Source organism: Crinia signifera, chromosome 1, assembly GCF_055691185.1.
Source record: "Crinia signifera chromosome 1, ASM5569118v1, whole genome shotgun sequence".
In the NCBI taxonomy this organism is placed as follows: Eukaryota; Metazoa; Chordata; class Amphibia; order Anura; family Myobatrachidae; genus Crinia; species Crinia signifera.
The window spans coordinates 261,277,121-261,304,756 of record NC_139217.1 but is presented as its reverse complement, the minus strand read 5'-3'; the positions used below and the strand labels follow the sequence as shown (position 1 = coordinate 261,304,756).

The 27,636-nt window shown below is 41.9% G+C and overlaps 1 long non-coding RNA gene across 1 annotated transcript in view; it reads right to left on the bottom strand.

The window, feature by feature from the left end:
* Window positions 1-26,731, bottom strand: part of LOC146028155 (uncharacterized) — an 88,379-nt gene extending 61,648 nt beyond the window's left edge. The window contains exon 1 of the long non-coding RNA XR_014455191.1: window positions 26,655-26,731. This is a non-coding gene — a long non-coding RNA (uncharacterized LOC146028155). The remainder of the gene's footprint in view (window positions 1-26,654) is intronic.
* Window positions 26,732-27,636: the final 905 nt, after the last annotated feature.

Sequence of the window (27,636 nt, the reverse complement as noted above, 5' to 3'; positions counted from 1 at the left end):
TTAGATACCTTAAATTGGTAGAGAGTGTCTAGATCGACATCAACAGAAGATCGACACAAGCAAGCAAAAGGTCAATGAGAGCGTGGTCGACATTGACAAGGTCGACAAGAGTTTTACCTGATTGTTTTGTTTTAACCGACCTGTTTTATACTTTAAAATCCCAGTAGATATAGAGGGAGAATAAAATAGTGTGCTGAGCACAGCGAGGCGCCGTGCCTGAAGCATGGTGAGCACGGCGATCTATGTGAGGGGTCATGGACTCGTGGTACATTTATACAGTGTTCACGTCGACTAGGGTGGCCAATCCCGGGATCGGCGGGATCCCGGGATTTGGCCCCCAAAACGCCGGGATTTCAATCCCGGGATTGGAGTTTCCAATCCCGGGAGTTTTCGGGATTAGACTGCGCATGCGCAGTCTAATGCCGGGCAGCGTCTGAGCACTCGCTCAGCCGCTGCCCGGATACTCCCATACCCGGCAGAGCAACCCTGTGCAGCGTGACCTGTCAGTGTGACGAGAGGTCACGCTGCGCAGGCAGGCAGAGATGAAGCCGCCCGTCCACCTAGCCAGCCCACCCAGCAAGCAAGCAACTCCGCATTATGAAGTCGCCCACCTAGCCAGCCAGCTAGCCAGCCGACCCAGCAACCCGGCTCCCGAAGTAGGAAGCTGCCCACCCGGTATCTCGGCTCCCACCCTGCCGCCGGCCGGATGAAGCTGCCCACCCGGCATCCCGGCTCCCACCCATCAACCCGGCCGCCCCTGCAAATGTAAGTAAATGCGGGGCGGCCAGGGCGTTTTTTTATTAGGAAAGCCAATCCCGGGATCCCGGGAATCCCGGGATTGAGCATTTTTCAATCCCGAATCCCGGGATTAAAAAAATGCCCCGGGATTGGCTTCCCTAACGTCGACCTATTTCGACAAAGGCACAAAAAAGTGAAAAACTTGTGTCGATTCGCTACACCAAATTCTGGTGACACCTCCCTGTGGTAAGGAATACAGGTTGTAAACTCCACTGGGGCAGGAATTCATGTGAATAACGTATGTATTCATATTCTCTAATATTTACACTATATTCTGTAAATGACAGTTACTGAACTAAACATTTGCCCTCTTGTAAATGACCTTTCATTTGTTGCAATTTACGTTTGTAACAAAATGTATGAGGTTTCATTGTCATTAGTCCAAACCCATAGACTTCGTATACTCAAGTATACTATTTACATTTTTTAGCAATTTTACATAATTAAGCAGACAATAGGACTGATAGTATATGGAGCCTCATCCACTTCTCATTATACAGATAGAGCCATCCTCATCTAGCCCTTTAATAGGATTAAGTGAGCCAGAGCTGTCGGACTTCTCTCCAGAGAAGGCTAGTTGAAGAAGGCTCCATCTGTAGGTCCTTGAATATATTTAGCTCCAGGCCCATGAGGCCCTGCTTGTAGTATTCCCCTTGCCGTGGGACCTTTCCACAGAGTTTGATTTTTGTTTTTATGCCATGTTTTCTCCACCCTCTTCCCTCCCACTTTTTCTTTTCTTTTCAATTCCTTTACCCTCTTTCTCTTCTATTTCTTTGGATGCCTCCTCAGCTGGATTTTGTCATGTCTCCTCCATTAGACCCCTATTCATCTAGACGTCCTGATGAGCATGCAGTGGTGCTGAGAGGGAGGAGGTTGGTATTAGCATGTAGAGATCCCTGGGCCTGCCTGGCATCACTGATACTCCTCCCCCCCTCACTGTTGCACAGAGCCACACGCCAGTAGAGAGAAAACTGACTTTCTCCCCAGCTGTGTCCTGGGCTTGGAAGAGAGGCAGCTGCAGCAGTAATAAAACCTCTTTCTACCTGTGTGGGGTAGCAATCACACTTGCCCACTGACTGCTGCTCACCATCTGCTTCCCACTGGCTCGGATACTGGCACCATTATATGTAATTTTAAATAATCTCCAAGTAGGGGCCTGGTCACACATTTCCTGCATTGGTCATGCCCTTCCCCGTACCGAGGCCCAGAAAAGTTGTCAGCACCCCTAGGGGCATGTGTTCCTAAGTCTAACTGCTCTTTATCTAAAACTTACTTCCATCAATGTGAACAGAATGAACTCCCATATAAAGCATTCTATCTTGCTGTCAGTACTAAAATATAAGTTCATTATAATATTTGTACATCCTACCAATTTCTGTTGTGAACTAAAGCCTTCTCAGAAACACCGTTTTGCTCTGCCCTGTCAAGTGTCGGGATGGTGACCATTCCTCCCCTTTACAGATTTTTCCTCTTATTTTGAATCTGAAGGTACAATTCTGATAGTGGTGGGTACTCTGGGGGCCATGTCAATCTTCTTGGATTCATGCTGCATTCCTAGTATGGGACAGCTTTCTTATGTCCCACTTTTGCAGATTTATTTACAGGGAGACACTCTGCCTCCTTTTGCTTTGAAACCACCATGTAAGACAACTACTGTATGTAATAGATGATTTACACTTAGCCAATGGTGACACCACAGGCTACATATTTTTTATATCTCCACATGGGCCTTACTTCCATAAAGTCTTAATTTTTGAAGACTCTCAGCTCTCCTCTAAAGTGATTACACCTGATGTAGTTCTGTTCTCTTGGACCTATAATGTGGCTAGTGTAGTCCTACTGGATGTACTCCTTTCCATGGAGACTTGATAATTTACTGTGAGATATACAAGGCACTAAGTGGACAAGTCACAACAATAGACAAACAGAGTCTGCTTAAACTAATACCACACAAACAATTACAAGTGCTCATGTTTTTATTGAACACACCATGTAAACATTCACAGTGCAGGGAGGACAAAGTATGTGAACCCTAGGCTAATGACTTATCAGAAAAAGAGCTAATTGGAGTCAGGAGTCAGCCAACCTTGAGTCCAATCAATGACACGATATTGGAGGTGTTGGTTAAAGCTGCCCTGCCCTATAAAAAAACACACACCAGTTTAAATTTTCTATTCTCAAGAAGCAGTGCCTGATGTGAACCATTCCTCGCACAAAGAGCTCTCAGAAGACCTACAATTAAGAATTGTTGACTTGAAAAAAGCTGGAAAGGGTTACAAAAGTATCTCTAAAAGCATTGATGTTCATCAGTCCATGGTAAGACAAAATGTCTATAAATGGACAAAGTTCAGCACTGTTGCTGCTCTCCCTAGGAGTGGCCATCCTGCAAAGATAACTGCAAGTACAACACATAATGCTCAATAAGGTGAAGAAGAATCCTAAACTGTGAGCTAAAGACTTACAATAATCTCTGGCCGCCGACACCAGAGCCAGCGACCTACCGACGGGATAAAGATAGGTAAGTATGAGTGTGTGTGTGATGTGTGTATTAAACTTTTATTTAAAATGTGTGTCAGTGTGTAGTTTGTGTACTATTTTTTTAACAGTAGAACTACAATTTACAGCGGGCCCTTTAATGCCCTGCAGGCTGGGACTTGTGGTTCTCCAAGTCCCAGCTTGCAGGGGAGGCTTGCTGGCACTTGTAGTACCACTGTTAAAAACAATAGATTTAACTTGATTTTACACAAAATCAGCTCCATGCCCACAGCCCAGGGGCATGGAGGACAGCTTCAGCATGGGCAGGTAAGTTCTGGAGGGGGGGGGACCCCTTCTTTGGGGGGGTCCCCACTTCCCCAGGACCCCTGCCCATGCTTACTAGCCACAGGGCTGAATGCTTTGGCCGGGGGGACTTGTATAAAAAGTCTCCCCCCGGCTGTGGCATTACCCTGCTGGCTGTTTGGGTCCGGTGCTGGTTCTTTAAATACGGGGGACCCCTAGTCATTTTGTCCCCCGTATTTTGGGAACCAGCGCCGGACCTTGAGCCTGGTGCTGGTTTCATTAAATCAAGGGGACCCCTATTTGTTTGTCCCTCTGATTTTATGATACCAGCACCGGCTTTTTGAGCCCGGGGCTGGTAATGCTTAGGAGGGGGACCGCACGCCAGTTTTTTATTTAAATTTCTTTTTTAACTATTTTTTTACAGCAGAAGCATGCACAGATCTCAATGATCTGTGCATGTTTCTGCCTAAATCGCCAGTCAGAAGCTGGTCTATTTTTTTTGCGATTTTTTTGAAGCTCCCATATGCGACTTTAGAACTCGCATCCTATTACATATGCGAGTTCTATAGTTTACTATGGGAAAACATCTGGATGCGATTTTCAGCGTGCCTGAAAATCGCATCTTTAAAATGTGCGATTTCGCGGTAAAAAATGCGATTTTTACCGCGACTCGCATCCTATTACATGTGCGATTTTTAGAAAAAATGCGATTTTGGTCAATTTTGACCAAAAATCGCAAAAGTCTAAAAATCACACCCTATTACATATCGGCCAAGGTGTCTTCTCTTCCTTTATAAGTTTAACTCTGTTCCACCTATCTATAGTATTACAACTGACCTAGGCTCCTGGATCAAAGGTTTCATTTCATGGACAGCATTATGGCTGTGGAAATGATCATACTCCGAACATGTGCAATCCTAGTTCAAGAAAACAAGTAGTGTGATATATCACTATAATCCAGCTGTTTATTATATTTTCTAATGGATGCCAACACATCGGGAAAGTTAACCATAATTTACCTGTTTTCACATGTTCTTTGATGGGTATTTAATTGAATTATTTTTCAGGAGAAATAAAGCATTGTTTCAATGAACTACAAGGATAAAAAAAATGTATTATCTGTATATGCAATTGATGACTTGCATATACATATTCTGTTCTCAAAGCAAAATACAGTAGTTAATGTGGGTGATCTCCGGTATGCCATTATGTTCTGTGTTCGGCATTACGGATACTGAGATGGTGAGTCTTTTCTTCAATGGACGACTTGTTTTTCAGATATAGTGTTTCCCGCAGGGGCATTCTAGGTTATAGATCACCCCTGTGGTATCACACGTTGTATATTGGTCTATTCTCCACTTTCTCCCATATTTGTCATGATATGAGTCTCGTGGGATCATCAACAGACAGTTCTTAAAAGTACCACACTTGAAGGAGCCTTTTTTTAGGATAGTGGTCTTATTTTCCTTTTCAAGATGGCTGTGGACCAGTACATCTTTGAGGTTGTCACTACATCTCCAACTGACGTCCACTTTACTCCCCAGAATGTTGTCCAGGTCTCTATCAGTTTTTAAGATGTGAAGATGTTGATTTAACACGTTTTGTACCTCCTGACACTCCTGGCAGTACGTTCCAATAAACCCCATTTTCTCTTCAGCCTGATATTTCTTTCTACTACCTGGGACAAGAAGTTGTTCCCTGTTGAGACCCTGGACCTCCTTTCTAGCCCTACGGATGGCTCTCTTGCTGTACCCTCATATACCGATTGTCTGAAACAATTACGTTTAGTTCTTAGATATTCTCCCTTAGGGAGACCCTTGATTACCGGTGGGAAATGGACACTGCTGCTGTGAAGTAGCGAATTAGTTGCCGTGCTTTTCCGAAATATGTCGGTGGCTACTGTCCCATCCTCCTCAATGATAATGCGGAGGTCTAGGTATTCAACCTCTTTTTGACTCATGTGGTAGGGGAGTTTCAAGTTCAATTTGTTGTTATTGAGTTTCCCCATAAACTCCGTGAAGAGATCAATGTCCCCTTCCCACACTATCAGCAGGTCGTCGATGTTTCGCAACCACAACAGTACATGTTCGGTATAGACTTTGTTGTCCTCATTAAAAACGCATTCGCGCTCCCACCACCCCAGGTACAGGTTCGAGTACGTCGGAGCACATGTGCTCCCCATAGCGGTCCCCTGTACCTGGAGGTAGAATTGTTCTTCACAGACAAAGTAATTTTTAGACAGGACAAATCCAGGTAGCTTGATGAGGAACTCATGGAATGGTATGTCTCGGTCCATGCTGAGGAAGGACCTGGCAGCCTGTATACCGTAAGTGTGGATAATACTGGTGTATACAGGCTTTCCACGTCGCATGTGATCAACCAAGAATCTTTATTCAGGATGATACCCTGAATTTTATTCAAGACATCCATGGTATCTCGCACATGGGAGGGCAAGGTTGGGACGTATTTCCTAAGGTGGTGATCCACAAACTGTGAGGCCTTTTCAGTGAGGCTCCCCGTCCCAGACACGATGGGTCTGCCTAACCACGCAGACCTATTTTATGAATTGCATTTCAGAGTGCAAACAGCATATCATAAATACATGAATATAAATAGGATTAATTAATAATTGTATAAAGATTATGAATAAAAAAATAATAATTATGAAAAAACTGAATTAATAAAATTAAATAAAGGTAATAAAAAGTAAGGATGAAATGGGCTGCATAATAGAAGTTTGTAGATCTCACATATTTTATTAATATTTATGGTAGGTACATACTTGAGTACCCCCTGGAATGTTTGGGGGGGGGGGCAAAAATTGTTTTAAAAATATCTGAAAAACTCATGTCGATCTTTTGAATGTGGACCATGTCCATGTCAACCTGAAGCTTGTGTCAACTTGATGTAATTGTGGACCTAAGGTATTTCGAAAATTCTCAGGTCAACCTAGTGACTGTCGCCCTAGGGACCGGATACCCTTCATCCATATGCAATCAACATAGCCTATGCTTTCTATTAGTTTATATTTCCATGTAAACCATTCTTCTGTTCAGACTTTCTTTGGTTTTTGTTTGTTATGGTAATGTTCCATGTCCCCTGAATGCTCCTATTAAGAACATGTACAATGGATTTACACTGCATTCTTGTTTGTAGGCTCAATCGTAAGACTGAGCTAAAATTGCACAACCTGTCAGTAAAAATGTGTCAATGAAAAGACCATGAACACGAAACTTTCTGACACAATGGAAAATAGTATAAATGCACAGTGGATGTCAAGCTCAGTCATCACTGCATCTTTGCTACAGCCCCTTGCAATTTGAAACAATTTTTTCAAAGTAATTGTTTTAAACAGTACCCTGATCTTGATTCATAGGGGTATATTCAGTGCTGATCAGGCGAGCAGTGCCTATTGATCACCATCATAGCCGCCCTCAGTATTCAACAGACCCCCTGCACTCGCCATTTCCACCTCGCTATTTCTAAAAAGCAAGGTGGAAACGTCGAGTGTGGATGTCAAAACGGTGAGGCTCGTGACTATAGGTAGTGGGATTGCTGCATTAGCAGCAAACCTCGTCATTCAGGTTGGACAATAAATCTTTAGGTGTATGGCCAGCTCTGTTCTGTATTTTAATAATATTGGGAACATCCTGTGTGGTGCTTGCAGTCTGCATGTCAGAAAAGGGGGCGTGTCTTCACTTGGTAAGGGGCATGTCATTGTATGCATTGTGCGTGGCCTGCTCATTTACTCTGCACATGTGCAGGGTGAATGAATCCTGCGATGTCTGAAGTAGGACGGCAGCAGACTGTCATTGACTGGTGCCATATTTTGGGGCAGCAACTGTCTCTGTTTCCCAAAATGTAGGAATGTTTCTGCATTGAGGGAGAGGTAAAAGGCCAGGGATCTTTGTAGTGGGAAGGAGATTTCCTGGCCCCTGAGATGGGCATCTTTGTGATTGAGAGATCTGATGCTGCGTCCTAGGATGTAAGTCAGATCAGTACTGCAGCAGGAATAGAAAATGATTGACTTTCCTTAAATGCCAAATTTCAAAATGTATGAAACATGGAGGAAAAATCTATTATTCCAATTTACAGTACCTTAACTGTCCACCCCAAATATTAAAAATAAAGTGGGATTAAGCACCTGATACAGTAAGTCACATCTATTGGACATGTAGAAATATGGGCGCTATGGAGATAGAAGAAGGCTGATACTTCCCTATTCGTAATTTCCTGATATCTTCTTATCTCTTCTTGGTCCCGTGTTGGAATATGAAAAGATAAGAGAAAAGAGGGACAAATCTCCTCGTGTAATCCTGTTTATGCTGGGTGATTACAACAACCTTCTATATCACAAAGATGGTAATCCAATAGCCTATAATATTAGCTATTGGGTTGAATGTGGATCAAATGAATGTGGGGGTTCTTATCTCCCCCTTCCAAGTGCACTCACACAATAATAGAATGTTATGCAGCTTGTAACAAAGAATCTTGTATTCAAACAGGTACTGTATCCAAAAATAATGTGTTGGGGGTAGGTTCCCCCTTCCAATTTACTCACTCAGAGCTGGAGTTCAGATCGCATGTAATCTGGGTCTTTTTCTGGATATCCTACGTCCTTGATGGGAGTATGGGTAAATTCCTTATATCTAAAAGATGACACTGGTGGATACTGTATATAGTTAAACAGATATCCTTTTTATTTAATTGATTAACATACGTGTCACTTTTAACATAAAACCCATAAAAAAGAAGCCTCTGGAATTACTTTACCTATCTTGGACCGGTACTGACCAAAAATCCTAAAGATGTTTGGAGTGGGCAGGCTAAATGGGGCCCCGTTTATGCCTGACCACCTGAATTCAGGTGTTCCCGTCCTGTAGGTCCAGAGTATCCAGTAAGCATCCACAACAGTTTAAAATTTTGGAGAGAATAGTCCACCCGGTGGACTATTCTCTCCAAAATTTTAAACTGTTGTGGATGCTTACTGGATACTCTGGACCTACAGGACGGGAACACCTGAATTCAGGTGGTCAGGCATAAACGGGGCCCCATTTAGCCTGCCCACTCCAAACATCTTTAGGATTTTTGGTCAGTACCGGTCCAAGATAGGTAAAGTAATTCCAGAGGCTTCTTTTTTATGGGTTTTATGTTAAAAGTGACACGTATGTTAATCAATTAAATAAAAAGGATATCTGTTTAACTATATACAGTATCCACCAGTGTCATCTTTTAGATATAAGGAATTTACCCATACTCCCATCAAGGACGTAGGATATCCGGAAAAAGACCCAGATTACATGCGATCTGAACTCCAGCTCTGAGTGAGTAAATTGGAAGGGGGACCTACCCCCAACACATTATTTTTGGATACAGTACCTGTTTAAATACAAGATTCTTTGTTACAAGCTGCATAACATTCTATTATTGTGTGAGTGCACTTGGAAGGGGGAGATAAGAATCCCCACATTCATTTGATCCACATTCAACCCAATAGCTAATATTATAGGCTATTGGATTACCATCTTTGTGATATAGAAGGTTGTTGTAATCACCCAGCATAAACAGGATTACACGAGGAGATTTGTCCCTCTTTTCTCTTATCTTTTCATATTCCAACACGGGACCAAGAAGAGATAAGAAGATATCAGGAAATTACGAATAGGGAAGTATCAGCCTTCTTCTATCTCCATAGCGCCCATATTTCTATATTTTAAATATCCTCTATCCTTATATATTGTATAAAAAGTCCGGGTGGGCTTTTTTCATTTGAACCAGAAATACAGGCAGCTCTGCGCAGATTGGTATAGATCACACATTCCCCCTTTTATCTATTGGACATGGTCTTGATGGACAGAAAAGGGGATTACATCTGAGTATTCGTGGTCAATTTTGCTATTGGGGTGGATGCAGATACATTTGAGTACATTTTATATGGAGCATTACTATTACCGAAGCCTGAAAACCATTTGTACCTGCTCTGACTCTATTCTCTATCATGCAGAATTAGAAACATACAGTAGATATTTTTAATTAGTCTTTTGTGATCATATCTCACACACCCCTGTGTAGGCTTATTTAATTGTTACATTAGAAAAACACCTACAGTAGGAGACAGCTGTTTCCTACTGCAGGTGTTTTCCAGCAGGTGTGCTGTCTCACCATTTATAAGCCAGGTGGCAGATGAGTGTTAAATCAGTTAGCACAGGTTGAGCTTAAGGTGACCATACACCTACAGATTTATCTTCAGATCTGGCTGCTTGGAACAAACACCTGGTTATATCTGAATTACAGTTTGTCAGCTTTCCAGCATTTCCAAGCAAATGGTCAACTGTCATTTGCTATCATCCATAACCATGTTTTTGTTCCAACCAGCCAGATCTGAAGATAAATCTGTAGGTGTATGGGCAGCTTTACTTCTGATGTGATAGCGTTTACCATGTGTACAATTCTTGTAGTGAAAGGGGGTCCCTTGACAGGTGCTGCAGGCTTACATGTTTTCATAAATACAGTATATTATGATGGTGTAGAGCTTCTGTAATTTTTATGCAAACAATGTGGTCACACAACATTTTACACTCCAAATCCAAGAGTGGTGAATGCTTTGGATCATCTATCTATACACTATATCGACAAAAGTGTTCAGAAGCCTGACTATTACAGCAACATCCATCGAAATAACATTGTATTCAAATACATACATTTTAATATGGAGTTGGTCTCCATTTTTCGGATATACCAGCTTCCACTCTTCTTGGAAAGCTTTCCACAACATTTTGAAGTGTTTCTGTGAGAATGTGTTCTCATTCATTCTATAGAGCATTTGTGTTGGGCAAAAAGGTCTGACTCACAAACTCCGTTCCAGTTCATCCCAAAAGCGGTCGAAGAGCTTGAAGTCAGAGCTCTGGGTGATCCAGTCAAGTTCTTCCACAGCGAACTCATCAAACCATGGCTGATTCTGTGCGGCCCCATTCCGATGGTGGGGGGACTGCACATAGGCATATTTGCGCATGTGTAGACCAGACCCCCCTGTGATACTTGCCTTTGGCGAGTATCACAGGTAGGGAAGGTTGGCAGAAGGGGGCGGACACCGGTCCTGAGGAGGGGAATGCCCAGTGTTTTATGGGCGTCCCCATGATACCGCTTCGCGTTACCCTTGCAGACGAGCTGATGCCTGCTCAGGGTGGGGGGCTGACATCTCACAGGACTTCAGCATCTGTCCCATCTTTGGTGATTTGTGGAGGAAATAAAAGTCAGTTCAAAGACTTATTTCCAAAGGCAGAAGAAATGATTCATTGGTCGGTGACCTTCAAATGATTTCCCCTGCTAACGTCCAAATGCGAAGGGATGTGTTAGCGAACACATCCCCTCGCATGGTACCGAGGCCGGTTGTATAGTCACCGGCCTGTTCGCATAGATCAGTGTGAGTAGGGGACCACAGACTCCAGTCGCGCCCATGGGAACGCAAAGCGTGTCATAGGCATCCCCATGAAAACACTGAGTGTTCCCATTATAATTCACCCATGACACGGCTGCCGCATATATAATTCACCGGAGAGTGAGTTAGATCGATACGTACGCAAGCTGCGAATGGATGTTTATGCTAAACATCCATTTGCATGCATGCGGGTGAAATCGTAATGCATGTGGCAGGCGGGCATTTTTTTGGCGGACTGCGTATAATTAACTCGCAAGTCAATCATAATGAGTTCCTATGTTCAGACCTCCAAGCGATTCCCAGGAAAGCACCACTATTTATTTTGAAAAAGAGACGTGACAGTCTCGAAACGTTGGAGTTTGGAGCATGTTATATTCCACATAAAACTTTTTGCTGACACATTCTCCCTCCTGGGGTGTCCACGACACCCCTGGAGGGAGAATAAATTAGTGTGCCGAGCGTAGCGAGGCACCGGGCCCGCTGCGTGGCAAGCGCAGCGAGCCCGCAAGGGGGGGCGATCCACGTCCCCCCCTTGTCGGGATTTTGCCTGTCGGGATTCCGGCGTCGGGATTCTGAACGCCGGGATCCCGACCGCCGGGATTCAATACTGAATCCGCTGATTCGTCCCTGAAGTGCCAATTTGTTAGGAACTGTGTATATATCTATATATATATCTATATATATATATATATATATATATATATATATACAGTTATATCTATCTATCTATATATATATATACAGTATATATATATATATAGATCTATCTATCTATCTATCTATCTATATAGATATATACATATATATATATATATATCTATATATATATATATATATCTCAAACAGTTTCATGCATCCTCTCTGGCCCTAGATTAACTAACTTGCACTGAGGTTGTGCAACAACTCTTTGTCATGAGAATAACTCAGTTTATGTATCTAGCTTATTAGTTAACTTTAGCTAAATATCTATAAATTATAGTATGCATTCTTACAGCTTCATTTTATTTTGCAGTAGACTAGTACTGTGCTACTTACTTGTATCAGGCAGGTTGTCATTTTCTTTATTTACTTAAATAAAAAAAAAAAAAAAATATATATATATATATATATAGATATATATATATATATATATATAGATATATAACAGTATTTGGCCAGATTGGTCCAATTCAGGGCAAGGGTAGACCTTCCCTGGTCTCTGGAGCTGAAAGGTTGTCCATAGCTGTGTTGCCCTGAAGAAGGCCATACGTGGCCGAAACGTCGACCCCAGAATTTTTTCTGTGATTTGGAAATGGTGATGTAATAAATTCTTACATTTATTGGAAAATTGGTGAGTGCCCTGAATTGGACCAATCTGGCCAAATACTGTTATTAGTGGAGCAGCTTAGCTGTTACTCTAGAGGTAGCACCCCAGTGCCGACCATCGGATGGTTGTGAGTGTGAAACTTACAAATATATATATATATATATATATATATAGAGAGATATGGAAAAATGGGCACTCACCAAGGTCTTAAATCAGCAGAGATAATTTATTCATGTCAAGCAAGTACATCCGACGTGACGTGACGTTTCGATCAGAGGATCGTCATCAGGAAAATAACAGCATACATAACAAGTATCATATCCAACCTGTAGGCAACCTGGTATCCATCCATGAAGGAGATACAACTGTATAGCCTCACCGGGCCAGTTTAAATACCATCCCACCGGAAGTGATCACTGCACTTCCCGGTGCAACATCAAAATAGGTACCATCGTATGTTAAAAGCACATAAATAAAGTTCAGGCAATTTGCTAACTAAGTCTAATGAATATAGGCATAGCGATTAGTACCAGAATGTCATAACTAGCGATAACAGATACTTACAAGCGCTGTACAGCGCTAAACATATGCGTCGCGCTGTACCGGAAGTAGAATTTGCGTTCCACCGGCTTTGGTCGCGGGGAACTTCCGCGTGTCAACTGCTAGCAGTGTCAGCTACGCTAGAGCCGGATATGGAACTAGCGTTCCACCGGTGTTAGCTGAGGGGAGCTTCCGCGTGTCATACGCATGTTATACCTCATGTATGACGCAGTTGTATAAGGTTGTCATGGCAACGCGGCTTAAGGTCTAGAAAGCATCGGACAGCGGGGCACAGGGGACATTTAAAGTATTGAATAAGATGTTGTGGTATTTATAAACCAGCCCGGGTGGCCTCACTAAAACTGGCAAATTATAAAAAATACATACAAGGGAAGCTTATATACAAATATACAAAAAAAATAGAAAGAGTAAATAAAAAATAAATACAAAATCCATGTGTCACCACTTGTTAACACACGGAACAGCACCTCTGAGTGACACAAAAGTATATACATAGGTAGAATATGCAATAGTGTACTATTTTTGTTATTTTTAAATTTTATACTGTTTGGATAATTTTATATTTTTTGGGAACCTTAATGTTAGAAGATTTAGAAAATTTAAAGATACACTACCCCACGGGGGGTGTAAACCACTTCCAAAGAATATCATCTCACTATAATATAAATGTGAGAAAGACATAACATGAGTACCAAGCATAATGGTTCCAGAGTATATGCAAATTGCATAAACACTGAATAGATGAATAAAGCATCCATCACAATAATACATTCGAATAAAGAAATAATATAAAAAGAATATATAGAAAGAATATGTACAAAAATAGAGTGACCTGGAGACACCACATCCAACTTCAAAAAAACAAAAAATCCGAACCAAGGCAACTGGAAACATAACCATAAAAATGAAAAAACAGGAAAAGGGCATCAGAGGTTATTTAACGTAAGAAGATGGATAATGGATTTGCCTCGTTTAGGCCTTTAGGAGCAATTGTGCCCAATTCAAAGATCCATTTGGCTTCACGTCTTTTGAGCATGGTGTCTCTGTCGCCACCTCTCACAGGCTTCGGGATGTGATCTATCAGCATGCATCGGAGACTAGCCACACTGTGGCCCATTTTAGCAAAATGCTTAGCGACTGGTTTATCGGAGGTTTTTGCAACAATAGCTGCCCTGATTGTGGTCCTATGATTGGCCATCCTCTCTCGAAAGTCACGTTTGGTCAGGCCCACATAGTATAGCCCGCATGGGCAGATTAGGATATAGATCACATAATCCAGTCTGCAATGGAGCCGATGTCTGATGGTAATCTTTTTCCCACTGTGTGGGTGAGCAAAAGTTGGTCCTACCAACATGGACCTACACGTAGTGCAATCACTGCACTTAAAACAACCGTTTTTTGGACGTGATAACCAGGTGCCTGTATCTGTTTTTGGTTGGCAAAGAGGTCTCATTAACAGATCCTTGAGGTTGCTTCCTCGTCTGTATGCACACATAGGAGGTATTTTACTGACCCCAGTGAAAGCCGGGTCAGTAGCAATAATTGGCCAATATTTGGCAAGTTTCCGCTTCCTAGTGTGCGCCCCTGTATCAAAAGTATTGGCATAAATCATCCTTGGTTTCTTTTCAGGTGTGAGCGGCACCAGCTGGTCTGCTGAGTTTTTGGACCTTGCCTTGGTGAGGCATCTAGAGAGGGTGGAATCTGAGTAGCCACGTTGTTTAAATCTGGAGTACATTTCTCCAATCTGATCTTCCATCGTCGCAGTAGCTGTATTATTTCTTAAAACCCTTAGAAATTGGGACACAGGTAAGTTCTCCTTTAGATGAGGGGGATGGTGGCTCGTGGCGTGAAGTAAAGAGTTCCTGTCAGTGTCCTTACGATAGAGTCTGGACCCTAGGCCACATCCTTCTTTGAAGAGGGTAACGTCAAGGAAATTAATCTCACAACAATTTAAAGAAAAGGTGAAGCGGATCGGTGTCTCCAGGCCATTCAAACAAAAAAGCATATCCCTCAGGTCACTCTCACTCCCTAGCCAAATCAAAAAAATATCGTCTATGTATCGACGGTAATAAAATATCTTGGTCCCATAAATGGGAAAAATATGTCGCTGTTCATAGCATGCCATGTATAGGTTGGCATACGCCGGCGCCAGATTCGACCCCATGGCGGTGCCGGTTCTTTGGACAAAGTACTTGTCCTTGTACATAAAATAATTTTTAGTCAACACCAGTGTGGTTAGTTCCACCAGGAACTCAGTGGGGGGACCTCCACGGGGTTCATCTTGCAATGTAAGCCTAATCACCTCTAAGCCCTCATCGTGGGGGATCACCGTATACAAAGATGCGACGTCCATTGTCACTAAAATGGCTTCAGGGGGTATAGCTGGGATGTTCTTAATACTCTGAAGTAAGTCACCAGTGTCACGTAAGTAACTGGACGTTTTTGTAACAAAAGGTTGTAGATAATGATCCACATATATTGCCAAAGGCTGCAGGACGGATCCCCGGGCCGAGATAATTGGTCGGCCAGGGGGATCCGTCATGCCCTTGTGGATTTTAGGCATCGTATAGATTATTGGACAAATTGGGTAGTCCACCCTCAAAAAGCCACATACATGTTCATCAATCCACCCCGCAGATAGAGCTAGATTCAAAACACTATCAATCTCCTTTTTAACCTGTACTCCAGGGTCCCCTGAGAGACATTGGTATACCAGGCTATCGCTCAATTGTCTTATAATCTCTTTATCGTAGTCTGCCCAATCCTGGATGACCAACGCACCCCCCTTATCGGCCTGTCTAAAGACCAGGGAGTCGTTGGCCATCAAGGATTTTAAGGCTTCACGTTCAGGTATCTGTAGGTTATGGAATTGTGGACGTGGGGAGGGCGGGTCCCTTGTACAGTCAGTAAGTCTTAGATACGTTTTAATGCTGGGATTGACACTAGAGGGGTCAAAGAGGCTTGGTTGTTTAAAAAGTGGTATCTCAGTGGCACTAGAACCACCTTTGAAAAATTCTCTGAGTCGAAGTTTGCGCCCGAACTTATAATGATCTACAGTGGACTGGAAAGGTTTCTGGTCACAGGTAGGCACAAATGAGAAACCAAAGGACAAGAGTTTAGTCTCACTCTCAGTGAGTTGATGGTTTGACAGATTAATTACTGAATCCATTATCTGGGATTCCTGCCTCGTCTTTTTCTTGCTGTACCCACCCCTTCTAGAGGGGTATCTAGATCGTCCCCCGGCCTCCCTCTGTTTTTTGCTCGGGTATCCCGGGAAAAAGACCCGGTGGGGGGTTTCTGAGATCTCTGGTCGTTATCCCCTCTCTCAGAGTCAGAATTGGACGCGGAGGTTGATGAGTAATTCTGTCTAAACCGGTTCTGTCTAAAACGGTTCCTATTGGGTCCTGTGTCACCCTTTAACCACCTATAAACCTGGTGGGAACTGTAATCACTATTGACAGTGGCCAATTTACGTCTTTTGAACGCCACTAGCTCTTGTTCAAATGTGCCTATCTGCTCCTTAAGCTTCTCAGTCCACTTACTTTTCTTGTCAGCTAGAAGTGTTGCCAAGTATTTGGAATTAAATTCCTCTATATCCGCTCTGATTTTATTTAATTCTACCCCCACCTCTTCGATCACCAAGACCATGAGATCCAGGGCACACTTATTCAACACTCCACACCATCTAGCGCAGAATGCTAAGTTATTGCGCCCGATGGTGGGAGTATTGGACACCCTGAATCCCCTTGGTATTTTTTTATTCCTATAGTACTCGGAGAGGAATTGTCCGTGAAGGGTCAGCTCTACTTCACGTTTCTTAAGTCTATGTAATTTAAAGTACAAATCATTGGGAGTATCATCAGGTAATTTGGCAAATTCTAGAGCATTGAACAACACTTTCTCCGCATCGTCATCAGTGAGAGACACTACATTATTTTCAACCTGGCGGTACAATGCTTTATCCAAAATATGGGCAGGTATGCCCTGAGACATACCAATGTTGAATATAAAGAACAATATACACTGTATGATAAACAAATACTAAACGGGTTAGAGAGTGACCCTCAGGATATGTAGAAATTAAATAAATAAATAAATAAATATAAAAATATACAGCTACTGCGACGATGGAAGATCAGATTGGAGAAATGCACTCCAGATTTAAACAACGTGGCTACTCAGATTCCACCCTCTCTAGATGCCTCACCAAGGCAAGGTCCAAAAACTCAGCAGACCAGCTGGTGCCGCTCACACCTGAAAAGAAACCAAGGATGATTTATGCCAATACTTTTGATACAGGGGCGCACACTAGGAAGCGGAAACTTGCCAAATATTGGCCAATTATTGCTACTGACCCGGCTTTCACTGGGGTCAGTAAAATACCTCCTATGTGTGCATACAGACGAGGAAGCAACCTCAAGGATCTGTTAATGAGACCTCTTTGCCAACCAAAAACAGATACAGGCACCTGGTTATCACGTCCAAAAAACGGTTGTTTTAAGTGCAGTGATTGCACTACGTGTAGGTCCATGTTGGTAGGACCAACTTTTGCTCACCCACACAGTGGGAAAAAGATTACCATCAGACATCGGCTCCATTGCAGACTGGATTATGTGATCTATATCCTAATCTGCCCATGCGGGCTATACTATGTGGGCCTGACCAAACGTGACTTTCGAGAGAGGATGGCCAATCATAGGACCACAATCAGGGCAGCTATTGTTGCAAAAACCTCCGATAAACCAGTCGCTAAGCATTTTGCTAAAATGGGCCACAGTGTGGCTAGTCTCCGATGCATGCTGATAGATCACATCCCGAAGCCTGTGAGAGGTGGCGACAGAGACACCATGCTCAAAAGACGTGAAGCCAAATGGATCTTTGAATTGGGCACAATTGCTCCTAAAGGCCTAAACGAGGCAAATCCATTATCCATCTTCTTACGTTAAATAACCTCTGATGCCCTTTTCCTGTTTTTTCATTTTTATGGTTATGTTTCCAGTTGCCTTGGTTCGGATTTTTTGTTTTTTTGAAGTTGGATGTGGTGTCTCCAGGTCACTCTATTTTTGTACATATTCTTTCTATATATTCTTTTTATATTATTTCTTTATTCGAATGTATTATTGTGATGGATGCTTTATTCATCTATTCAGTGTTTATGCAATTTGCATATACTCTGGAACCATTATGCTTGGTACTCATGTTATGTCTTTCTCACATTTATATTATAGTGAGATGATATTCTTTGGAAGTGGTTTACACCCCCCGTGGGGTAGTGTATCTTTAAATTTTCTAAATCTTCTAACATTAAGGTTCCCAAAAAATATAAAATTATCCAAACAGTATAAAATTTAAAAATAACAAAAATAGTACACTATTGCATATTCTACCTATGTATATACTTTTGTGTCACTCAGAGGTGCTGTTCCGTGTGTTAACAAGTGGTGACACATGGATTTTGTATTTATTTTTTATTTACTCTTTCTATTTTTTTTGTATATTTGTATATAAGCTTCCCTTGTATGTATTTTTTATAATTTGCCAGTTTTAGTGAGGCCACCCGGGCTGGTTTATAAATACCACAACATCTTATTCAATACTTTAAATGTCCCCTGTGCCCCGCTGTCCGATGCTTTCTAGACCTTAAGCCGCGTTGCCATGACAACCTTATACAACTGCGTCATACATGAGGTATAACATGCGTATGACACGCGGAAGCTCCCCTCAGCTAACACCGGTGGAACGCTAGTTCCATATCCGGCTCTAGCGTAGCTGACACTGCTAGCAGTTGACACGCGGAAGTTCCCCGCGACCAAAGCCGGTGGAACGCAAATTCTACTTCCGGTACAGCGCGACGCATATGTTTAGCGCTGTACAGCGCTTGTAAGTATCTGTTATCGCTAGTTATGACATTCTGGTACTAATCGCTATGCCTATATTCATTAGACTTAGTTAGCAAATTGCCTGAACTTTATTTATGTGCTTTTAACATACGATGGTACCTATTTTGATGTTGCACCGGGAAGTGCAGTGATCACTTCCGGTGGGATGGTATTTAAACTGGCCCGGTGAGGCTATACAGTTGTATCTCCTTCATGGATGGATACCAGGTTGCCTACAGGTTGGATATGATACTTGTTATGTATGCTGTTATTTTCCTGATGACGATCCTCTGATCGAAACGTCACGTCACGTCGGATGTACTTGCTTGACATGAATAAATTATCTCTGCTGATTTAAGACCTTGGTGAGTGCCCATTTTTCCATATCTCTATATCCCTATGATGTTCATTCATCTGTTGGAGCACCCCCTATGATAACAATCAATCTCGAGTGCGGACTCTCCTACATATCTATATGGTGGTTTTTCCCAGACACACCTTGTGCCCAGCACCGATCTCCCTATACCCCGTTGGGTTAAACAACCAATCTATGGACTTCCGGACCCCCCTGGAGGACTATCCACTGTTTTTCCACTAACTGGCATTTTTGGTTTTTGTACTTTTTTCAATTTTTCATTTTTTCATTTCTTTTTTTAAAAAAAAAATTTTCAATTTTTTTCAATTTTTTTGATTTTTTCATTTTTTTATATTTATTTATTTATTTATTTAATTTCTACATATCCTGAGGGTCACTCTCTAACCCGTTTAGTATTTGTTTATCATACAGTGTATATTGTTCTTTATATTCAACATTGGTATGTCTCAGGGCATACCTGCCCATATTTTGGATGAAGCATTGTACCGCCAGGTTGAAAATAATGTAGTGTCTCTCACTGATGACGATGCGGAGAAAGTGTTGTTCAATGCTCTAGAATTTGCCAAATTACCTGATGATACTCCCAATGATTTGTACTTTAAATTACATAGACTTAAGAAACGTGAAGTAGAGCTGACCCTTCACGGACAATTCCTCTCCGAGTACTATAGGAATAAAAAAATACCAAGGGGATTCAGGGTGTCCAATACTCCCACCATCGGGCGCAATAACTTAGCATTCTGCGCTAGATGGTGTGGAGTGTTGAATAAGTGTGCCCTGGATCTCATGGTCTTGGTGATCGAAGAGGTGGGGGTAGAATTAAATAAAATCAGAGCGGATATAGAGGAATTTAATTCCAAATACTTGGCAACACTTCTAGCTGACAAGAAAAGTAAGTGGACTGAGAAGCTTAAGGAGCAGATAGGCACATTTGAACAAGAGCTAGTGGCGTTCAAAAGACGTAAATTGGCCACTGTCAATAGTGATTACAGTTCCCACCAGGTTTATAGGTGGTTAAAGGGTGACACAGGACCCAATAGGAACCGTTTTAGACAGAACCGGTTTAGACAGAATTACTCATCAACCTCCGCGTCCAATTCTGACTCTGAGAGAGGGGATAACGACCAGAGATCTCAGAAACCCCCCACCGGGTCTTTTTCCCGGGATACCCGAGCAAAAAACAGAGGGAGGCCGGGGGACGATCTAGATACCCCTCTAGAAGGGGTGGGTACAGCAAGAAAAAGACGAGGCAGGAATCCCAGATAATGGATTCAGTAATTAATCTGTCAAACCATCAACTCACTGAGAGTGAGACTAAACTCTTGTCCTTTGGTTTCTCATTTGTGCCTACCTGTGACCAGAAACCTTTCCAGTCCACTGTAGATCATTATAAGTTCGGGCGCAAACTTCGACTCAGAGAATTTTTCAAAGGTGGTTCTAGTGCCACTGAGATACCACTTTTTAAACAACCAAGCCTCTTTGACCCCTCTAGTGTCAATCCCAGCATTAAAACGTATCTAAGACTTACTGACTGTACAAGGGACCCGCCCTCCCCACGTCCACAATTCCATAACCTACAGATACCTGAACGTGAAGCCTTAAAATCCTTGATGGCCAACGACTCCCTGGTCTTTAGACAGGCCGATAAGGGGGGTGCGTTGGTCATCCAGGATTGGGCAGACTACGATAAAGAGATTATAAGACAATTGAGCGATAGCCTGGTATACCAATGTCTCTCAGGGGACCCTGGAGTACAGGTTAAAAAGGAGATTGATAGTGTTTTGAATCTAGCTCTATCTGCGGGGTGGATTGATGAACATGTATGTGGCTTTTTGAGGGTGGACTACCCAATTTGTCCAATAATCTATACGATGCCTAAAATCCACAAGGGCATGACGGATCCCCCTGGCCGACCAATTATCTCGGCCCGGGGATCCGTCCTGCAGCCTTTGGCAATATATGTGGATCATTATCTACAACCTTTTGTTACAAAAACGTCCAGTTACTTACGTGACACTGGTGACTTACTTCAGAGTATTAAGAACATCCCAGCTATACCCCCTGAAGCCATTTTAGTGACAATGGACGTCGCATCTTTGTATACGGTGATCCCCCACGATGAGGGCTTAGAGGTGATTAGGCTTACATTGCAAGATGAACCCCGTGGAGGTCCCCCCACTGAGTTCCTGGTGGAACTAACCACACTGGTGTTGACTAAAAATTATTTTATGTACAAGGACAAGTACTTTGTCCAAAGAACCGGCACCGCCATGGGGTCGAATCTGGCGCCGGCGTATGCCAACCTATACATGGCATGCTATGAACAGCGACATATTTTTCCCATTTATGGGACCAAGATATTTTATTACCGTCGATACTTAGACGATATTTTTTTGATTTGGCTAGGGAGTGAGAGTGACCTGAGGGATATGCTTTTTTGTTTGAATGGCCTGGAGACACCGATCCGCTTCACCTTTTCTTTAAGTTGTTGTGAGATTAATTTCCTTGACGTTACCCTCTTCAAAGAAGGATGTGGCCTAGGGTCCAGACTCTATCGTAAGGACACTGACAGGAACTCTTTACTTCACGCCACGAGCCACCATCCCCCTCATCTAAAGGAGAACTTACCTGTGTCCCAATTTCTAAGGGTTTTAAGAAATAATACAGCTACTGCGACGATGGAAGATCAGATTGGAGAAATGTACTCCAGATTTAAACAACGTGGCTACTCAGATTCCACCCTCTCTAGATGCCTCACCAAGGCAAGGTCCAAAAACTCAGCAGACCAGCTGGTGCCGCTCACACCTGAAAAGAAACCAAGGATGATTTATGCCAATACTTTTGATACAGGGGCGCACACTAGGAAGCGGAAACTTGCCAAATATTGGCCAATTATTGCTACTGACCCGGCTTTCACTGGGGTCAGTAAAATACCTCCTATGTGTGCATACAGACGAGGAAGCAACCTCAAGGATCTGTTAATGAGACCTCTTTGCCAACCAAAAACAGATACAGGCACCTGGTTATCACGTCCAAAAAACGGTTGTTTTAAGTGCAGTGATTGCACTACGTGTAGGTCCATGTTGGTAGGACCAACTTTTGCTCACCCACACAGTGGGAAAAAGATTACCATCAGACATCGGCTCCATTGCAGACTGGATTATGTGATCTATATCCTAATCTGCCCATGCGGGCTATACTATGTGGGCCTGACCAAACGTGACTTTCGAGAGAGGATGGCCAATCATAGGACCACAATCAGGGCAGCTATTGTTGCAAAAACCTCCGATAAACCAGTCGCTAAGCATTTTGCTAAAATGGGCCACAGTGTGGCTAGTCTCCGATGCATGCTGATAGATCACATCCCGAAGCCTGTGAGAGGTGGCGACAGAGACACCATGCTCAAAAGACGTGAAGCCAAATGGATCTTTGAATTGGGCACAATTGCTCCTAAAGGCCTAAACGAGGCAAATCCATTATCCATCTTCTTACGTTAAATAACCTCTGATGCCCTTTTCCTGTTTTTTCATTTTTATGGTTATGTTTCCAGTTGCCTTGGTTCGGATTTTTTGTTTTTTTGAAGTTGGATGTGGTGTCTCCAGGTCACTCTATTTTTGTACATATTCTTTCTATATATTCTTTTTATATTATTTCTTTATTCGAATGTATTATTGTGATGGATGCTTTATTCATCTATTCAGTGTTTATGCAATTTGCATATACTCTGGAACCATTATGCTTGGTACTCATGTTATGTCTTTCTCACATTTATATTATAGTGAGATGATATTCTTTGGAAGTGGTTTACACCCCCCGTGGGGTAGTGTATCTTTAAATTTTCTAAATCTTCTAACATTAAGGTTCCCAAAAAATATAAAATTATCCAAACAGTATAAAATTTAAAAATAACAAAAATAGTACACTATTGCATATTCTACCTATGTATATACTTTTGTGTCACTCAGAGGTGCTGTTCCGTGTGTTAACAAGTGGTGACACATGGATTTTGTATTTATTTTTTATTTACTCTTTCTATTTTTTTTGTATATTTGTATATAAGCTTCCCTTGTATGTATTTTTTATAATTTGCCAGTTTTAGTGAGGCCACCCGGGCTGGTTTATAAATACCACAACATCTTATTCAATACTTTAAATGTCCCCTGTGCCCCGCTGTCCGATGCTTTCTAGACCTTAAGCCGCGTTGCCATGACAACCTTATACAACTGCGTCATACATGAGGTATAACATGCGTATGACACGCGGAAGCTCCCCTCAGCTAACACCGGTGGAACGCTAGTTCCATATCCGGCTCTAGCGTAGCTGACACTGCTAGCAGTTGACACGCGGAAGTTCCCCGCGACCAAAGCCGGTGGAACGCAAATTCTACTTCCGGTACAGCGCAACGCATATGTTTAGCGCTGTACAGCGCTTGTAAGTATCTGTTATCGCTAGTTATGACATTCTGGTACTAATCGCTATGCCTATATTCATTAGACTTAGTTAGCAAATTGCCTGAACTTTATTTATGTGCTTTTAACATACGATGGTACCTATTTTGATGTTGCACCGGGAAGTGCAGTGATCACTTCCGGTGGGATGGTATTTAAACTGGCCCGGTGAGGCTATACAGTTGTATCTCCTTCATGGATGGATACCAGGTTGCCTACAGGTTGGATATGATACTTGTTATGTATGCTGTTATTTTCCTGATGACGATCCTCTGATCGAAACGTCACGTCACGTCGGATGTACTTGCTTGACATGAATAAATTATCTCTGCTGATTTAAGACCTTGGTGAGTGCCCATTTTTCCATATCTCTATATCCCTATGATGTTCATTCATCTGTTGGAGCACCCCCTATGATAACAATCAATCTCGAGTGCGGACTCTCCTACACATATATATATATATATATATATATATATATATATATATATATATATATATATATATATATATATATATATATATTGATATTTGCAGAAAATAAATGACTTGCTGGGAGGGAAATAGTATTTTTGTTGCACTGGTTTGATACCTACTGTACATTACTAAACACATAGTGAAAGGTATACAAAGTAGTCAAGGAAATGATAGAGAAATGCTCTTCGGCATAATCCATTACAGTATCAATAAACTGCAACGCTATGATTAAATCAATGACTAAAATTAGGGGGAAAATTTGTCAAGATCCACTGATAGACTAAGATGAAATTAAAAAATGTGACTAAAATGTGACATTTAATGTTGCCAAATGTTAGGAAAGTGTCTAAGACTAAAACTACATTTAAAATCCCTGAGGAAATTAACACTGGTGTCCGGGAGGCCTTCCCTTGAGCTGGGCGGCCACCACAGCCTACCACCAGGAGATTAGCAAAATTACAACTCGTGCTGAATTAGGTCCTATATGCTCTTAGTCTGTGTATGGGAGCACCTAATCCCATTTGATCCTATGGATAGTGGGTCTGTGCACAGAAGCTAATCATGGAAAAGACCCACAATTCCTGCAGGTACGTGTGTGTGTATATATATATATTTATATATCGCTTCTTCTGTGTGTAGTGTGCCCAGAGTACAGGGGAAGCCCTGAGGACAGGGGAAGCCCTGAAAGCGCTCAGTGCTAAATAATCCAGTAATTAGTGCAATATGAAAGGGGTTACAGTGTCCCTAAAATGGGTAGCAACAAGGCAATACAAACCGGTAAGAAAGCAGAGTTCTACCAGTTAGTTGCCGTGTTGCTTGGCAGTGTTAACGGGTTAAACGGATTGAGCGACCCATTTCCCGTTCACTCTATGGAGGAGGCAGCGCTTGGAGAAGCACCAGCTCTAAGATCTGCCTCTTCCCCTGCCCCCAATGACGCCCCCACTCCCCACCGCGCCCCCAATGACGTCAGTGAACCGGCATTATTGCTGGTTTGCTGTGGGGATGTGAACATCCAAATATTAAGTTTTGCGACGGGACTGACCCGTTTCAAAGTCCCAGTGCGAACCTTCATTTTGCAGTGTGAAGTAGCATTAGAGTCTTATTGTATTTTTTGTCCCTCCTGCATATATATATATATATATATATATATATATATATATATATATATATATATATATATATATATATATATATATATATGTGTGTGTGTATTTTTTTGGTTGTGGGTAGGATATATTGCGGGCCACATTGCATCAGCCCATTCTATATACAGTATCTGCATTTTTCTTTATAATCCATTTTAAATCCTACACGCTTTTAGCACCATCTCCTTGCTGAAGACATGCAGTAATGTACTGTTCTGTCTGGGATCCCCGGAAGGTCTGATTTCCCATCCCCAATCAAATACATCACAACAAACTATTTTTAGCATCAATTTTCCTTCACATCAAACCAAGACAGCAAGGAAATACCCAGCCAGCAGAGATGGTAAGAGGGGGGAGGACAGGGGTGGATACAGACAAGGAATTGCAGGTAAATCCACAAGGCAAAGTGAGAAATAGGAGGCACAAGAAGGAAACAATAAATACCATGTAAAAAAAAAAAAGCTGATAAATACAACAATTGAAAAGGAAATATACAAATGATTTAAATGAATGAATAAAAAAAAGCACTATAAATCCTATATTTTGTAACATGCTTATGGCAGCACATGCTGACGGCGTGTGAAAGCTTAAACCTTTCATAAACCATGTTCCTCAAAATAATTATGAAGGAAACGTATGAATAAAACATTATTATTTGGAAATGCACTAGTAATTTTAGGCTTAACACCCCTTGTACTTCTAATACAATTGTAAAGAACACTGACAACATTTCATTTTAGGGAATTCTGAAATATTGTGCACATGAAGCTGTGTTCTCCATTAATTGAGGGAATCCCTTAGATTCTATCAGAAGCTTAACTACATAAGCACGCACATATGGAAAAGCTAAGACTGGGCCACAATTCAGCTATTAAATGTAAGATGCAGCTTCCCATAAATGCCATTGCAATATAATTCCATATAACCATAACTGTTGTATGAAATAGAAATCACTTATTCTATGTCACATACGTGTAAGTACAGATAGGCACGCTGACCATTTATACTCTATTTGTGTGATTAACCTCTATTATGCTGCAAGTAAACACAAAATCAATTCCTTATCCTAATATATAACATATTAAATTGTGTGCAGAAACGGGAAGGGATTTACACAGCAGCACAGTTATCTCTGGGTGTGATTACAGGAGCACGGAATTCTCTCATCAGATCTAGGAATTCTCTCACCAGATCTGCAGAAAGGAAACTGTAGTGTTTACATTTGTTCCTTATGCAGAGAAAAGTAATAGACAAAGTAGGACCACAATGATGTTTGTTATACTGTATATAGAAATTTCAGACTTGTGCTTAAGGCAAAACTTGGTAGCAGCCCCTTTTAAAATTCTTTGCTTGCCCCTGAAGCCAATGCCAAAACCATTTGTTTATCAAATGGAACATTGGTCACACCCAGCTCGGTATGACCTTGCAAAAATCCATTTTATCCTTACCTGTTATTGGGAATTAAGGCAGCCAACTGTGACAAAGCTGTGTGGCAAGGGATAGATAACATGAATGTGCAAATAGAAAGAAAAAGCAGAAAGAATACAGTGCAGGAGAGCTACAGTATGGAATTGTGTACAGATAGGGGACAATGACAGTGCTAGGCAGCATGACGCAGAAGAGTAAAAAGAACAGGGAGGAAATAGAATAACACATGAAGGAGAAATTGCAAGTGACAAAAACAAAACCTACAAGTAGAAAAATAGAAAGGTGGACAATGACAATAAAGTGAAAGGGGACAAAGACATACAAAGACACTGAGAAATGTCTATACCATTAGGAACTATATATTCAATTGAGTGTAGAACAGCGACTCACTATGGAAAAAGAGCAATCGGACAGTGACACAAAATCCTACTTTTCCATTGAGAAAACTCAACACTATTCTTTATGTAAAAACCAGTAACTATTTACAATAGTGCAGTATTTTTACAATGGTTGGGCCAGGTGCAAAAATAATAATTACCCCGCCCCCTTCTCCACCCACACCCAAATTTACAATAGTCAGTCAACATGGCATTGGGTGTCAGGGAGAGGCAGAGGGTGACGGGGCAGCAGTGAGTCATTAGTCCTCAGTGCACTGCATTTGCTACACCAATGCTCGTTCCACCTCTGGTTCATTAGGTCGATACCAAATGGCTGACATGCGGCAGTCAACACTGAAAAAGGTCAACATGTAAAAAGGTTGCAACATAAAAAGGTTGACACAAGGTTTTCATGTTTTTGGTGCCAATCTTTACAACTGAGCACGCGGACTCCTAGCCGATGTTTCCGTGATCTGCATTGATGCTGTGAATGTGTACGCTGCCTCTGGTGGGCATCTCTATACAAATCATAGCAGCTAATCAATTAGCATATTTTCACTCAAGAGCGGTGATGCACATTCCCGCATCATCTCTGGGAAAGCCACTCATCTGCTTGTATTACCAG